We start from the raw sequence: 14,097 nt of genomic DNA, 5'->3' as shown, positions 1-14,097 counted from the left end.
CAACGAGCTCAGGACCTCGTCAAGGCGCTACCACTACTTTGGCGCAACGGCTCTTACAAGTATGATGCCCTTGCAGGTGTCAGGGAGACGAGTCATTCTGACATCGTTCCAACAAAGGACATCATTGTGCCACTTAACTGGTTTTGGCAGCTCTTCTGCCAACCATTCTGTCAACACCTTCTCTGCTCTACCGGCAGTGGTGCGACGAACCTTTCTACATTGTAGAAGGCGTTTCATAACTGGGTAGCACTTCTGCTACGTTCTTTCTGAGCCATTCTTAGCTCCTTCAGGAATTTCAGCAGCACTTCCTCTCTTTTACGGAGAAAGCGTGCGTTTCTTTTATCCATTTCAGCGGCATCTCCCCTCTTTGGTGGGAAATCGCTACGCTTAACTCGGGAAATGGATGCGCACCGTTGTGCGTACTTTGCATCCATCAAGGTTGCAGGAACCTTGGGCCATAGCTAGGCCATACGTAATTGATTTAGTCTTTACGTAAAGAGCATTTTGCCAAAAGGCGAAGCCTTTCCAATAGGGGCTTCATTCGTCAAGCAGAATCTTGTACGAGGAGCGGTAAGGGAATCGCATGGGCGATTTTGGAGTTGATCTCCGTTTGAACGCTCACTTACGCGCCATATATGTAATATAAGCAGAAGCCTGTGCTTTATACAGCGACGGCGTAAAGAAATGCATATACTATTGTTCAGGGTGTGTAACTGAACGAAATATTCTACATATATAACAAAGCAGAAGCCTTGGCATCGTTCGACGCGACGGCGTAAGTAAAGACATTGCAGAAAGCAGGAGCCTTGGCATCGTTCGACGCGACGGCGTAAGTAAATGCATAATCGGAAGTGCAGTAATCGGAAGTACAGAAAGCAGGGAGCCTTGGCATCATACGACGCGACGGCAAAGGTAAATTACATGGCCTGTGCGATATAAGACGCGTCGGCAGTATCAGCAGATATACACCTAGATCTGTATCCAACGATAGTTACGAGGCGAGCGAGTGAACACCGAAGTGTCCTAGAGGGCTCAACCAAGAACTAGGGTGAGATACTATTTTGAAGAACGCATATACTGCGTATTCGAACATATATATCCGACGATAGTTACGAGGCGAGCGCGTGAACACCGAAGTGTCCTAGAGGGCTCAACCAAGAACTAAAGCAAGATACTACTTCAGAAAGTATATTCTATATACAAACAGTCAAATACTTGAGAGAGATGGATCAACGAAGCGAACTTACCTCAAATCGTGGAAGAAACGGCTCCGGGTTGCTTCTTTGGCTTCGAGCCTTCCTTCGAGAGGTCAGACTAAGTCAGATGAAGCTGACTTAGTTGAGAAAGAGGTAGAGCAGGTCAAGCTACTCAACCTAAGTGGTTTGAACCTAACAGGGTTCAATCCAAGTCAACTGGGTTCAGCAGGTTCGAACTCAGCTCAAGTAGGCTAAGTCTGGGTTCAGAAATCCAAACCGGAATCTGGACCAAAAAGGACTTTGACTTTGACTTTAAACCCAACTAGGTTCAAGTCAAGTCAACTGGGTTTGGACCAGGTCAAGTGGGTTCAGACCCAGGTCAGGTGGGTTAGGACCAGGTCAGGCAGGCTCAGGCTAAGTCAGGCAGGCTCAGACCAGGTCAGGTGGGCTCAGGTGGGCTAGGCTAGGTAGGGGAGGTTTAGGAGAGAGAGAGAAGGCAAGAGAGAGAGGGGGTCGATTTTTATGAGAAGAGAGAGAGTGGGGAGGGCTATTTATAGCCCAAGCCCACCTCCTCTTGGGTTTTTCCATGCCCAAACTACCCCCTTGGCTTCTTTTTAATTCCAAGAGGTTCCTTGGTGTGGGGCCCACTTGGATATTCCATGGGATATTTTTGTGGGTCCCACCAGATATTTTCTGAGGAATATTTCTGTGGGTCCCACCAATATTTCCGTGGGTCCCGCAAGAATTTCGGGTTTCCGGCGATTTTTTCCGAAAAATTCTGAGTACGCCATTTTCTTCGTATTGACGTAACTAAGAAAGTTGGCTCGTACGAATCTATTGATTTCGTTTAGTTAGGAAGTTATGGCTTCCCGAGTATTTGAGCATATATTCGCAATTCGACGAATACCCTAAGTATAACTGGCTCGCAGGAATTGATTCGTTTCGCATTCTGAGAAGAAATGCTATTTTTACCGGTAAATGCCTCATGAATTTTATTCAGATATTTTCTGAAAAATTGCGGGTCTTACACCGGCGCTGCGGCGCGCAAGGCGACGGTGAAAAAGAAGCAGAAGACCTCGATGGATTAGATACGGTGTGTTGCGGGAAGTGAAAAGAAGGTCGGAGGTTGGTGCCGATGACAAAAAAGCGCCGAAGGCAAAAAGAGAGTGCAACACGAGGACTTCCCAAGAGGTCACCCATCGCAGTACTACTCTCGCCTAAACACGCTTAACTTCGGAGTTCTGATGGGATCCGGTGCTTTAGTGCTGGTATGATCGCACCCGCTACATGTTGCGCGAAAAAATGCTCTTATGCCTCACGCGGGAGCCGTGGCGGCTGCAACGCACGAACCGACTAGCCGTCATAGAAACGGCCTCGAACAATGCCCGAAATGAGCTTAAACGGCTTCCGAAACGGTCCCGAACCGACTTTGTCAGTTCGCCATGTCGTAGCCAGCGGAACGAGCTTTCCGTGGCCACGAAAATCGCCGAATTCCGAGATCGGCGTGTTAAGTTACGGTCCGGCGAGCCGGAACTGCTGCGTTTGTCGCACGCTGCGGCTCGTGTCGGGTGCTGGCGCTGCGGCGCGCAAGGCGAGGGTGAAATGGAAGCAGAAGACCTCGATGGATCAGATACGGTGTGTTGCGGGAAGTGAAAAAAGGTCGGAGGTTGGTGCCGACGACAAAAAAGCGCCGAAGGCAAAAAGAGAGTGCAACACGAGGACTTCTCAGGAGGTCACCCATCTCAGTACTACTCTCACCCAAACACGCTTAACTTCGGAGTTCTGATGGGATCTGGTGCTTTAGTGTTGGTATGATCACTCCTGTTACATGTTTTGCGAAAAAATGCGTTTATGCCTCACGCGGGAGCCGTGGGGGCTGCAACGCACGAACCGACTAGCCGTCATAGAAACGGCCCTGAAAAACACCCGAAACGAGCTTAAACGGCCTCCGAAACGATCCCAAACCGACTTTGTCAGTTCGACACATCGTAGCCAGCGGAACGAGCTTTTTGTGGCCACGAAAATCGCTGAATTCCGACATCGGCGTGCCAAGTTACGGTCCGGCGAGCCGAAACTGCTGCGTTTGTCGCACGCCGCGGCTCGTGTCGGGTGCCGGCGCGCAAGGCGAGGGTGAAAGGGAAGCAGAAGACCTCGATGGATCAGATGCGGTGTGTTGCGGGAAGTCAAAAGAAGGTCGGAGGTTGGTGCCGACGACAAAAAAGCGCCGAAGGCAAAAAGAGATTGCAACACGAGGACTTCCCAAGAGGTCACCCATCCCAGTACTACTCTCGCCCAAACACGCTTAACTTTGGAGTTCTGATGGGATCCAGTGCTTTAGTGCTGGTATGATCACACCCGTTACATGTTTCACGAAAAAAATGCTCTTATGCCTCACGCGGGAGCCGTGGGGGCTGCAACGCACGAACCGACTAGCCGTCATAGAAACGACCCTGAAAAACGCCCGAAACGAGCTTAAGCGGCTTCCGAAACGGTCCCGAACTGACTTCGTGTGTTCGCCACGTCGTAGCCAGCGGAACGAGCTTTCCGTGGCCACGAAAATCGCCGAATTCCGACATCGGCGTGCCAAGTTACGGTCCGGCAAGCCGAAACTGCTGTGTTTGTCTAACACCGCGGTTCGTGTCGGGTGCCGGCGCTGCGGCGCGCAAGGCGAGGGTGAAAAGGAAGCAGAAGACCTCGATGGATCAGATACGATGTGTTGCGGGAAGTGAAAAGAAGGTCGGAGGTTGGTGCCGACGACAAAAAAGCGCCGAAGGCAAAAAGAGCGTGCAACACGAGGACTTCCCAGGAGGTCACCCATCCCAATACTACTCTCACCCAAGCACGCTTAACTTCGGAGTTCTGATGGGATCCGGTGATTTAGTGCTGGTATGATCGCACCCGTTATATGTTGCGCGAAAAAATGCTCTTATGCCTCACGCGGGAGCCGTGGCGGCTGCAACGCACGAACCGACTAGCCGTCATAGAAACGACCCCGAAAAATGCCCAAAACGAGCTTAAACGGCTTCCGAAACGGTACCGAACCGACTTTGTCAGTTCGCCATGTCGTAGCCAGCGGAACGAGCTTTCTGTGGCCACGAAAATCGCCGAATTCCGACATCGGCGTGTTAAGTTACGGTCCGGCGAGCCGGAACTACTGCGTTTGTCGCACGCTGCGGCTCGTGTCGGGTGCCGGCGCTACGGCGCGGAAGGCGAGGGTGAAATGGAAGCAGAATACCTCGATGGATCAGATACGGTGTGTTGCGAGAAGTGAAAAGAAGGTCGGAGGTTGGTGCCGACGACAAAAAAGCGCCGAAGGCAAAAAGAGAGTGCAACACGAGGACTTCCTAGGCGGTCACCCATCTCAGTACTACTCTCGCCCAAACACGCTTAACTTCGGAGTTCTGATGGGATCCAGTGCTTTAGTGTTGGTATGATCATACCCGTTACATGTTTCGCGAAAAAATGCTCTTATGCCTCATGCAGGAGCCGTGGGGGCCGCAACGCACGAACCGACTAGCCGTCATAGAAACGGCCGTGAAAAACACCCGAAACGAGCTTAAACGGCCTTAAAAACGGTCCTGAACCGACTCTGTCTGTTCGCCACGTCGTAGCCAGCGGAACGAGCTTTCCGTGGCCACGAAAATCGCCGAATTCCGACATCGGCGTGCCAAGTTACGGTCCGGCGATTCGGAACTGCTGTGTTTGTCGCACGCCGCGGCTCGTGTCGGGTGCCGGCGCTGCGGCGCGCAAGGCGAGAGTCAAAAGGAAGCAGAAGACCTCGATGGATCAGATACAGTGTGTTGCGGGAAGTGAAAAGAAGGTTGGAGGTTGGTGCCGACGACAAAAAAGCGCCGAAGGCAAAAAGAGAGTGCAGCACGAGAACTTCCCAGGAGGTCACCCATCCCAGTACTACTCTCGCCCAAACACGCTTAACTTCGGAGTTCTGATGGGATCCAGTGCTTTAGTGCTGGTATGATCGCACCCGTTACATGTTTCGCGAAAAAATGCTCTTATGCCTCACGCGGGAGCCGTGGGGGCTGCAACGCACGAACCGACTAGCCGTCATAGAAACGGCCCCGAAAAACACCCGAAACGAGCTTAAACGGCCTCCGAAACGGTCCCGAACCGACTTTGTCAGTTCGACACGTCGTAGCCAGCGGAACGAGCTTTCCGTGGCCACGAAAATAGCCGAATTCCGACATCGGCGTGCCAACTTACGGTCCGGCGAGCCAGAACTGCTACGTTTGTCGCACGCCGCGGCTCGTGTCGGGTGCCGGCGCTGCGGCGCGCAAGGCGAGGGTGAAAGGGAAGCAGAAGACCTCGATGGATCAGATACGGTGTGTTGCGGGAAGTGAAAAGAAGGTCGGAGGTTGGTGCCGACGACAAAAAAACGCCGAAGGCAAAAAGAGAGTGCAACACGAGAACCTCCCATAAGGTCACCCATCCCAATACTATTCTCACCCAAGCACGCTTAACTTCAAAGTTCTGATGGGATCCGGTGCTTTAGTGCTGGTATAATCGCACCCGTTACATGTTGCGCGAAAAAATGCTCTTATGCCTCACGCGGGAGCCGTGGGGGCTGCAACGCACGAACCGACTAGCCGTCATAGAAACGACCTCGAAAAACGCCCAAAATGAGCTTAAACGGCTTCCGAAACGGTCCCGAACCAACTTAGTCTGTTCGCCATGTCGTAGCCAGCGGAACGAGCTTTCCGTTACCACGAAAATCACCGAATTCCGACATCGGCGTGCCAAGTTACGGTCCGGCGAGCCGAAACTGCTGTGTTTGTCTAACACCGCGGTTCGTGTCGGGTGCCGGCGCTGTGGCGCGCAACGCGAGGGTGAAAAGGAAGCAGAAGACCTCGATGGATCAGACACGGTGTGTTACGGAAAGTGAAAAGAAGGTCGGAGGTTGGTGTCGACGACAAAAAAGCACCGAAGGCAAAAAGAGAGTGCAACACGAGGACTTCCCAGGAGGTCACCCATCCCAATACTACTCTCACCCAAGCACGCTTAACTTCAGAGTTCTGATGGGATCTGATGCTTTATTGCTGGTATAATCGCACCCGTTACATGTTGCGCGAAAAAATGCTCTTATGCCTCACGCGGGAGCCGTGGGGGCTGCAACGCACGAACCGACTAGCCGTCATAGAAACGGCCCCGCAAAACGCCCGAAACGAACTTAAACGGCTTTCGAAACGGTCCCGAACCGACTTTGTCTGTTCGCCATGTCGTAGCCAGCGGAACGAGCTTTCCGTGGCCACGAAAATCGCTGAATTCCGACATCGGCGTGCCAAGTTACGGTCGGGCGAGCCGGAACTGCTGCGTTTGTCGCACGCCGCGGCTCGTGTCGGGTGCCGGCGCTGCGGCGCGCAAGGCGACGGTGAAAAAGAAGCAGAAGACCTCGATGGATCAGATACGGTGTGTTGCGGGAAGTGAAAAGAAGGTCGGAGGTTGGTGCCGATGACAAAAAAGCGCCGAAGGCAAAAAGAGAGTGCAACACGCGGACTTCCCAGGAGGTCACCCATCACAGTACTACTCACGCCCAAGCACGCTTAACTTCGGAGTTCTGATGGGATCCGGTGCTTTAGTGCTGGTATGATCGCACCTGTTACATGTTGCGTGAAAAAATGCTCTAATGCCTCACGCGGGAGCCGCAACGCACGAACCGACTAGCCGTCATAGAAACAGCCCCGAAAACGCCCGAAAGAAGTTTAAACGGCTTCCGAAACGGTCCCGAACCGACTTTGTCCGTTCGCCACGTCGTAGCCAGTGGAACGAGCTTTCCGTGGCCACGAAAATCGCCGAATTCCGACATCGGCGTGCCAAGTTACTGTCCGGCGAGCCGGAACTGCTGTGTTTGTCTAACGCCGCGGATCGTGTCGGTTGCCGGCGGTGCCGCGCGCAAGGCGAGGGTGAAAGGGAAGCAGAAGACCTCGATGGATCAGATACGGTGTGTTGCGGGAAGTGAAAAGAAGGTCGGAGGTTGGTGCCGACGACAAAAAAGCGCCGAAGGAAAAAAGAGAGTGCAACACGAGGACTTCCCAGGAGGTCACCCATCCCAGTACTACTCTCGCCCAAGCACGCTTAATTTCGGAGTTCTGATGGGATCCGGTGCTTTAGTGCTGGTATGATCGCACCTGTTACATGTTGCGCGAAAAAAATGCTCTTATGCCTCACGCGGGAGCCGTGGGGGCTGCAACGCACGAACCGACTAGCGTCATAGAAACGGCCTCGAAAAATGCACCAAAATAGCTTGAACGGCTTCCGAAACAGTCCCGAACCGACTTCGTCTGTTCGCCATGTCGTAGCCAGCGGAACGAGCTTTCTGTGGCCACGAAAATTGCCGAATTCCCACATCGGCGTGCTAAGTTATGGTCCGGCGAGCCGGAACTGCTGCGTTTGTCGCATGCCGCGGCTCATGTCGTGTGCCGGCGCTGCGGCGCGCAAGTCGAGGGTGAAAGGGAAGCAGAAGACCTCGATGGATCAGATACAGTGTGTTGCGGGAAGTGAAAAGAAGGTCAGAGGTTGGTGCCGACGACAAAAAAGCGCAGAAGGCAAAAAGAGAGTGCAACACGAGAACTTCCCAGGAGGTCACCCACCTCAGTACTACTCTCGCCCAAACACGCTTAACTTCGGAGTTCTGATGGGATCCAATGCTTTAGTGCTGGTATGATCGCTCCCGTTACATGTTTCGCGAAAAAATGCGCTTATGCCTCACGCGGGAGTCGTGGGGGCTGCAACGCACGAACCGACTAGTCGTCATAGAAACGGCCCTAAAAACACCCGAAACGAGCTTAAACGGTCCCGAACCGACTTTGTCAGTTCGACACGTCGTAGCCAGCGAAACGAGCTTTCTGTGGCCACGAAAATCGCCGAATTCCAACATCGGCGTGCTAAGTTACGGTCCGGCGAGCCGGAACTGCTGCGTTTGTCGCACGCCGCGGCTCGTGTCGGGTGCCGGCGCTGCGGCGCGCAAGGCGAGGGTGAAAGGGAAGCAGAAGACCTCGATGGATCAGATACGGTGTGTTGCGGGAAGTGAAAAGAAGGTCGGAGGTTGGTGCCGACGACAAAAAAGTGCCGAAGGCAAAAAGAGAGTTCAACACGAGGACTTCCCAGAAGGTCACCCATCCCAGTACTACTCTCGCCCAAGCACGCTTTACTTCGGAGTTCTGATGGGATCCGGTGCTTTAGTGCTGGTATGATCGCACCCGTTACATGTTGCGCGAAAAAAATGCTCTTATGCCTCACGCGGGAGCCGTGGGGGCCGCAACGCACGAACCGACTAGCCGTCATAGAAACGGCCCCAAAAAACGTCCGAAACGAACTTAAACGGCCTCTATGTCGTAGCCAGCGGAACGAGCTTTCCGTGGCCACGAAAATCGCCGAATTCCGACATCGGCGTTCCAAGTTAAGATTCGGCGAGCCGGAACTGCTGCGTTTGTCGCATGCCGCGGCTCGTGTCGGGTGCCGGCGCTGCGAAACGCAAGGCGACGGTGAAAAAGAAGCTGAAGACCTCGATGGATCAGATACGGTGTGTTGCGGGAAGTGAAAAGAAGGTCGGAGGTTGGTGCCGACGACAAAAAAGCGCCGAAGGCAAAAAGAGAGTGCAACACGAGGACTTCCCAGGAGGTCACCCATCCCAGTACTACTCTCACCCAAGCACGCTTAACTTCGGAGTTCTAATGGGATCCGATGCTTTAGTGCTGGTATGATCGCACCCGTTACATGTTGCGCGAAAAAAATGCTCTTATGCCTCACGCGGGAGCCGTGGGAGCTGCAACGCACGAACCGACTAGCCGTCATAGAAATGACCTCGAAAAATGCCCGAAACGATCTTAAACGGCTTCCGAAACGGTCGCGAACCGACTTCGTCTATTCGCCACGTCGTAGTCAGCGGAGCGAGCTTTCCGTGGCCACGAAAATCGCCGAATTCCGATATCGGCGTGCCAAGTTACGGTCCGGCGAGCCGAAACTGCTGTGTTTGTCTAACACCGCGGTTCGTGTCGGGCGCCGGCGCTGCGGCGCGCAAGGCGAGGGTGAAAAGAAAGCAGAAGACCTCGATGGATCAGATACAGTGTGTTACGGAAAGTGAAAAGAAGGTCGGAGGTTGGTGCCGACGACAAAAAAGCGCTGAAGGCAAAAAGAGAGTGCAACACGAGAACTTCCCATAAGGTCACCCATCCCAATACTACTCTCACCCAAGCACGCTTAACTTCAAAGTTCTGATGGGATCCGGTGCTTTAGTGCTAGTATGATCGCACCCGTCACATGTTGCGCGAAAAATGCTCTTATGCCTCACGCGGGAGCCGTGACGGCTGCAACGCACGAACCGACTAGGCGTCATAGAAACGACCCCGAAAAATGCCCAAAACGAGCTTAAACGGCTTCCAAAACGGTACCGAACCGACTTTGTCAGTTCGCCATGTCGTAGCCAGCGGAACGAGCTTTCCGTGGCCACGAAAATCGCCGAATTTCGACATCGGCGTGTTAAGTTACGGTCCGGCGAGCCGGAACTACTGCGTTTGTCGCACGCTGCGGCTCGTGTCGGGTGCCGGCGCTGCGGCGCGCAAGGCGAGGGTGAAATGGAAGCAGAAGACCTCGATGGATCAGATACGGTGTGTTGTGGGAAGTGAAAAGAAGGTCATAGGTTGGTGCCGACGACAAAAAAGCGACGAAGGCAAAAAGAGAGTGCAACACCAGGACTTCCCAGGAGGTCACCCATCCCAGTACTACTCTCGCCCAAACACGCTTAACTTTAGAGTTCTGATGGGATCCAGTGCTTTAGTGTTGGTATGATCACACCCGTTACATGTTTCGCGAAAAAATGCTCTTATGCCTCATGCAGGAGCCGTGGGGGCCACAACGCAGGAACCGACTAGCCGTCATAGAAACGACCCTGAAAAACACCCGAAACAAGCTTAAACGGCTTTTCAAACGGTCCCGAACCGACTTCGTCTGTTCGCCATGTCGTAGCCAGCGGAACGAGCTTTCCGTGGCCACGAAAATCGCCGAATTCCGACATCGGCGTGCCAAGTTACGGTCCGGCGAGCCGAAACTGCTGTGTTTGTCTAACACCGCGGTTCGTGTCGGGTGCCGGCGCTGCGGCGCGCAAGGCGAGGGTGAAAAGGAAGCAGAAGACTTCGATGGATCAGATACGGTGTGTTACGGAAAGTGAAAAGAAGGTCGGAGGTTGGTGCCGACGACAAAAAAGCGCCGAAGGCAAAAAGAGAGTGCAACACGAGGACTTCCCAGGAGGTCACCCATCCCAATACTACTCTCACCCAAGCATGCTTAACTTTAGAGTTCTGATGGGATCCGGTGCTTTAGTACTGGTATAATCGCACCCGTTACATGTTGCGCGAAAAAATGCTCTTATGCCTCACGCGGGAGCCGTGGGGGCTGCAACGCACGAATCGACTAGCCGTCATAGAAACGGCCCCGCAAAACGCCCGAAACGAGCATAAACGGCTTTCGAAACGGTCCCGAACCGACTTCGTCTGTTCGCCATGTCGTAGCCAGCGGAACGAGCTTTCCGTGGCCACGAAAATCGCCGAATTCCGACTTCGGCGTGCTAAGTTACGATCCGGCGAGCCTGAACTGCTGCGTTTGTCGCACGCCGCGGGTCGTGTCGGGTGCCGGCGCTGCGGCGCGCAAGACGAGGGTGAAAAGGAAGCAGAAGACCTATATGGATCAGATACAGTGTGTTGCGGAAAGTGAAAAGAAGGTCGGAGGTTGGTGCCGACGACAAAAAAGCGCCGAAGGCAAAAAGAGAGTGCAACACGAGAACTTTCCAGGAGGTCACCCATCCCAGTACTGCTCTCGCCCAAACACGCTTAACTTCGGAGTTCTGATGTGATCCAGTGCTTTAGTGCTGGTATGATCGCACCTGTTACATGTTTCGCAAAAAAATGCTCTTATGCCTCACGCAGGAGCCGTGGGGGCTGCAACGCATGAAGCGACTAGCCGTCATAGAAACGGCCTCGAAAAACGCCCGAAACGAGATTAAACGGCTTCCGAAACGGTCCCGAAACAACTTCGTCGTTCGACACGTCGTAGCCAGCGAAACGAGCTTTCAGTGGCCACGAAAATCACCGAATTCCGACATCGGCGTGCCAAGTTACGGTCTGGCGAGCCGGAACTGCTGCGTTTGTCGCACGCCGCGGCTCGTGTCGGGTGCCGGCGCTGCGGCGCGCAAGGCGACGGTGAAAAAGAAGCAGAAGACATCGATAGATCAGATACGGTGTGTTGCGGGAAGTGAAAAGAAGGTCGGAGGTTGGTGCCGACGACAAAAAAGCGCCGAAGGCAAAAAGATAGTGCAACACGAGGACTTCCCAGAAGGTCACCCATCCCAGTACTACTCTCGTCCAAGCACGCTTAACTTCAGAGTTCTGATGGGATCCAGTGCTTTAGTGCTGGTATGATCGCACCCGTTACATGTTGCGCGAAAAAAATGCTCTTATGCCTCACGCGGGAGCCGTGGGGGCTGCAACGCACGAACCGACTAGCCGTCATAGAAACGACCCCGAAAAACGCCCGAAACGAGCTTAAACGGCCTCCAAAACGGTCCCGAACCGACTTAGTCTGCTCGCCATGTCGTAGCCAGCGGAACGAGCTTTCCGTGGCCACGAAAATCGCTGAATTCTGACATCGGCGTGCCAAGTTACGGTCCGGGGAGCCGGAACTGCTGCGTTTGTCTAACACCGCGGTTCGTGTCGGGTGCCGGCGCTGCGGCGCGCAAGGCGAGGGTGAAAAGGAAGCAGAAGACCTCGATGGATCAGATACGGTGTGTTGCGGGAAGTGAAAAGATGGTCGGAGGTTGGTGCCGACGACAAAAAAGCGCCGAAGGCAAAAAGAGAGTGCAACACGAGGACTTCCCAGGAGGTCACCCATCCCAATACTACTCTCACCCAAGCACGCTTAACTTCGGAGTTCTGATGGGATCCTGTGCTTTAGTGTTGGTATGATCACTCCTGTTACATGTTTCTTGAAAAAATGCGCTTATGCCTCACGCGGGAGCCGTGGGGGCTGCAACGCACGAACCGACTAGCCGTCATAGAAACGGCCCTGAAAAACACCCGAAACGAGCTTAAACGGCCTCCGAAACGATCCCGAACCGACTTTGTCAGTTCGACACATCGTAGCCAGCGGAACGAGCTTTCTGTGGCCACGAAAATCGCCGAATTCCGACATCGGCGTGCCAAGTTACGGTCCGGCGAGCCGGAACTGCTGCGTTTGTCGCACGCCGCGGCTCGTGTCGGGTGCCGGCGCTGCGGCGCGCAAGGCGAGGGTGAAAGGGAAGTAGAAGACCTCGATGGATCAGATACGGTGTGTTGCGGGAAGTGAAAAGAAGGTCGGAGGTTGGTGCCGACGACAAAAAAGCGCCGAAGGCAAAAAGAGAGTGCAACACGAGGACTTCCCAAGAGGTCACCCATCCCAGTACTACTCTCGCCCAAACACGCTTTACTTCGGAGTTCTGATGGGATCCAGTGCTTTAGTGCTGGTATGATCGCACCCGTTACATGTTTCGCGAAAAAAATGCTCTTATGCCTCACGCGGGAGCCGTGGGGGCTGCAACGCACGAACCGACTAGCCGTCATAGAAATGACCCTGAAATACGCCCGAAACGAGCTTAAGCGGCTTCCGAAACGGTCCCGAACTGATTTCGTGTGTTCGCCACGTCGTAGCCAGCGGAACGAGCTTTCCGTGGCCACGAAAATCGCCGAATTCCGACATTGGCGTGCCAAGTTACGGTCCGGCGAGCCGAAACTGCTGTGTTTGTCTAACACCGCGGTTCGTGTCGGGTGCCGGCGCTGCAGCGCGCAAGGCGAGGGTGAAAAGGAAGCAGAAGACCTCGATGGATCAGATACGGTGTGTTGCGGGAAGTGAAAAGAAGGTCGGAGGTTGGTGCCGACGACAAAAAAGCACCGAAGGCAAAAAGAGAGTGCAACACAAGGACTTCCCAGGAGGTCACCCATCCCAATACTACTCTCACCCAAGCACGCTTAACTTCGGAGTTCTGATGGGATCCAGTGATTTAGTGCTGGTATGATCGCACCCGTTATATGTTGCGCGAAAAAATGCTCTTATGCCTCACGCGGGAGCCGTGGCGGCTGCAACGGACAAACCGACTAGCCGTCATAGAAACGACCTCGAAAAATGCCCAAAACGAGCTTAAACGGCTTCCGAAACGGTACCAAACCGACTTTGTCAGTTCGCCATGTCGTAGCCAGCGGAACGAGCTTTCCGTGGCCACGAAAATCGCCGAATTCCGACATCGGCGTGTTAAATTACGGCCCGGCGAGCCGGAACTACTGCGTTTGTCGCACGCTGCGGCTCGTGTCGGGTGCCGTCTCTGCGGCGCGCAAGGCGAGGGTGAAATGGAAGCAGAATACCTCGATGGATCAGATACGGTGTGTTACGGAAAGTGAAAAGAAGGTCGGAAGTTGGTGCCGACGACAAAAAAGCGCCGAAGGCAAAAAAAGAGTGCAACACGAGGACTTCCCAGGAGGTCACCCATCCCAATACTACTCTCACCCAAGCACGCTTAACTTCAGAGTTCTGATGGGATCCAGTGCTTTAGTGCTGGTATAATCGCACCCGTTACATGTTGCGCGAAAAAATGCTCTTATGCCTCACGCGGGACCCGTGGGGGCTGCAACGCACGAACCGACTAGCCGTCATAGAAACGGCCCCGCAAAACGCCCGAAACGAACTTAAACGGCTTTCGAAACGGTCCCGAACCGACTTTGTCTGTTCGCCATGTCGTAGCCAGCGGAACGAGCTTTCCGTTACCACGAAAATCACCGAATTCCGACATCGGCGTGCCAAGTTACGGTCCGACGAGCCGAAACTGCTGTGTTTGTCTAACACCGCGGTTCGTGTCGGGTGCCGGCGCTGT

General features: G+C 54.0%; 16 non-coding genes and 6 pseudogenes across 16 annotated transcripts; all 22 read right to left on the bottom strand.

Annotated features, from left to right (window-relative positions):
- Positions 1–2,359: 2,359 nt before the first annotated feature.
- LOC149849324 (5S ribosomal RNA) lies at positions 2,360–2,478 on the bottom strand. The gene has a single exon (XR_016434143.1). It is a non-coding gene; the product is annotated as a 5S ribosomal RNA (ribosomal RNA).
- A 422-nt stretch (positions 2,479–2,900) lies between these two features.
- Positions 2,901–3,019, bottom strand: LOC149849323 (5S ribosomal RNA; annotated as a pseudogene).
- A 415-nt stretch (positions 3,020–3,434) lies between these two features.
- LOC149849322 (5S ribosomal RNA) lies at positions 3,435–3,553 on the bottom strand. Its single transcript, XR_016436152.1, has one exon. It is a non-coding gene; the product is annotated as a 5S ribosomal RNA (ribosomal RNA).
- Positions 3,554–3,977: 424 nt separating this feature from the next.
- Positions 3,978–4,096, bottom strand: LOC149849321 (5S ribosomal RNA). Its single transcript, XR_016425849.1, has one exon. It is a non-coding gene; the product is annotated as a 5S ribosomal RNA (ribosomal RNA).
- Positions 4,097–4,519: 423 nt separating this feature from the next.
- On the bottom strand, positions 4,520–4,638 carry LOC149849320 (5S ribosomal RNA). The gene has a single exon (XR_016426356.1). It is a non-coding gene; the product is annotated as a 5S ribosomal RNA (ribosomal RNA).
- Positions 4,639–5,061: 423 nt separating this feature from the next.
- On the bottom strand, positions 5,062–5,180 carry LOC149849319 (5S ribosomal RNA). The gene has a single exon (XR_016434084.1). It is a non-coding gene; the product is annotated as a 5S ribosomal RNA (ribosomal RNA).
- Positions 5,181–5,603: 423 nt separating this feature from the next.
- LOC149849318 (5S ribosomal RNA) lies at positions 5,604–5,722 on the bottom strand (annotated as a pseudogene).
- A 423-nt stretch (positions 5,723–6,145) lies between these two features.
- Positions 6,146–6,264, bottom strand: LOC149849317 (5S ribosomal RNA; annotated as a pseudogene).
- A 423-nt stretch (positions 6,265–6,687) lies between these two features.
- LOC149849316 (5S ribosomal RNA) lies at positions 6,688–6,806 on the bottom strand. Its single transcript, XR_016427167.1, has one exon. It is a non-coding gene; the product is annotated as a 5S ribosomal RNA (ribosomal RNA).
- Positions 6,807–7,219: 413 nt separating this feature from the next.
- LOC149849315 (5S ribosomal RNA) lies at positions 7,220–7,338 on the bottom strand. The gene has a single exon (XR_016434293.1). It is a non-coding gene; the product is annotated as a 5S ribosomal RNA (ribosomal RNA).
- A 423-nt stretch (positions 7,339–7,761) lies between these two features.
- Positions 7,762–7,880, bottom strand: LOC149849314 (5S ribosomal RNA). The gene has a single exon (XR_016425908.1). It is a non-coding gene; the product is annotated as a 5S ribosomal RNA (ribosomal RNA).
- A 410-nt stretch (positions 7,881–8,290) lies between these two features.
- LOC149849313 (5S ribosomal RNA) lies at positions 8,291–8,409 on the bottom strand. The gene has a single exon (XR_016425781.1). It is a non-coding gene; the product is annotated as a 5S ribosomal RNA (ribosomal RNA).
- Positions 8,410–8,800: 391 nt separating this feature from the next.
- On the bottom strand, positions 8,801–8,919 carry LOC149849312 (5S ribosomal RNA). The gene has a single exon (XR_016434301.1). It is a non-coding gene; the product is annotated as a 5S ribosomal RNA (ribosomal RNA).
- Positions 8,920–9,343: 424 nt separating this feature from the next.
- Positions 9,344–9,462, bottom strand: LOC149849311 (5S ribosomal RNA). The gene has a single exon (XR_016426365.1). It is a non-coding gene; the product is annotated as a 5S ribosomal RNA (ribosomal RNA).
- A 422-nt stretch (positions 9,463–9,884) lies between these two features.
- Positions 9,885–10,003, bottom strand: LOC149849310 (5S ribosomal RNA). Its single transcript, XR_016436130.1, has one exon. It is a non-coding gene; the product is annotated as a 5S ribosomal RNA (ribosomal RNA).
- A 423-nt stretch (positions 10,004–10,426) lies between these two features.
- On the bottom strand, positions 10,427–10,545 carry LOC149849309 (5S ribosomal RNA; annotated as a pseudogene).
- Positions 10,546–10,968: 423 nt separating this feature from the next.
- LOC149849308 (5S ribosomal RNA) lies at positions 10,969–11,087 on the bottom strand (annotated as a pseudogene).
- A 422-nt stretch (positions 11,088–11,509) lies between these two features.
- Positions 11,510–11,628, bottom strand: LOC149849307 (5S ribosomal RNA). Its single transcript, XR_016426032.1, has one exon. It is a non-coding gene; the product is annotated as a 5S ribosomal RNA (ribosomal RNA).
- Positions 11,629–12,052: 424 nt separating this feature from the next.
- On the bottom strand, positions 12,053–12,171 carry LOC149849306 (5S ribosomal RNA; annotated as a pseudogene).
- A 423-nt stretch (positions 12,172–12,594) lies between these two features.
- Positions 12,595–12,713, bottom strand: LOC149849305 (5S ribosomal RNA). The gene has a single exon (XR_016434437.1). It is a non-coding gene; the product is annotated as a 5S ribosomal RNA (ribosomal RNA).
- A 424-nt stretch (positions 12,714–13,137) lies between these two features.
- Positions 13,138–13,256, bottom strand: LOC149849304 (5S ribosomal RNA). Its single transcript, XR_016426151.1, has one exon. It is a non-coding gene; the product is annotated as a 5S ribosomal RNA (ribosomal RNA).
- Positions 13,257–13,679: 423 nt separating this feature from the next.
- LOC149849303 (5S ribosomal RNA) lies at positions 13,680–13,798 on the bottom strand. The gene has a single exon (XR_016426206.1). It is a non-coding gene; the product is annotated as a 5S ribosomal RNA (ribosomal RNA).
- Positions 13,799–14,097: the final 299 nt, after the last annotated feature.

The sequence above is a fragment of the Nuphar pumila genome, chromosome 1, assembly GCF_984573655.1.
Source record: "Nuphar pumila chromosome 1, dmNupPumi1.hap1.1, whole genome shotgun sequence".
In the NCBI taxonomy this organism is placed as follows: domain Eukaryota; kingdom Viridiplantae; phylum Streptophyta; class Magnoliopsida; order Nymphaeales; family Nymphaeaceae; genus Nuphar; species Nuphar pumila.
Note: the sequence above shows the minus strand (reverse complement) of the source record. Positions and strands in the feature narration are given on the sequence as shown.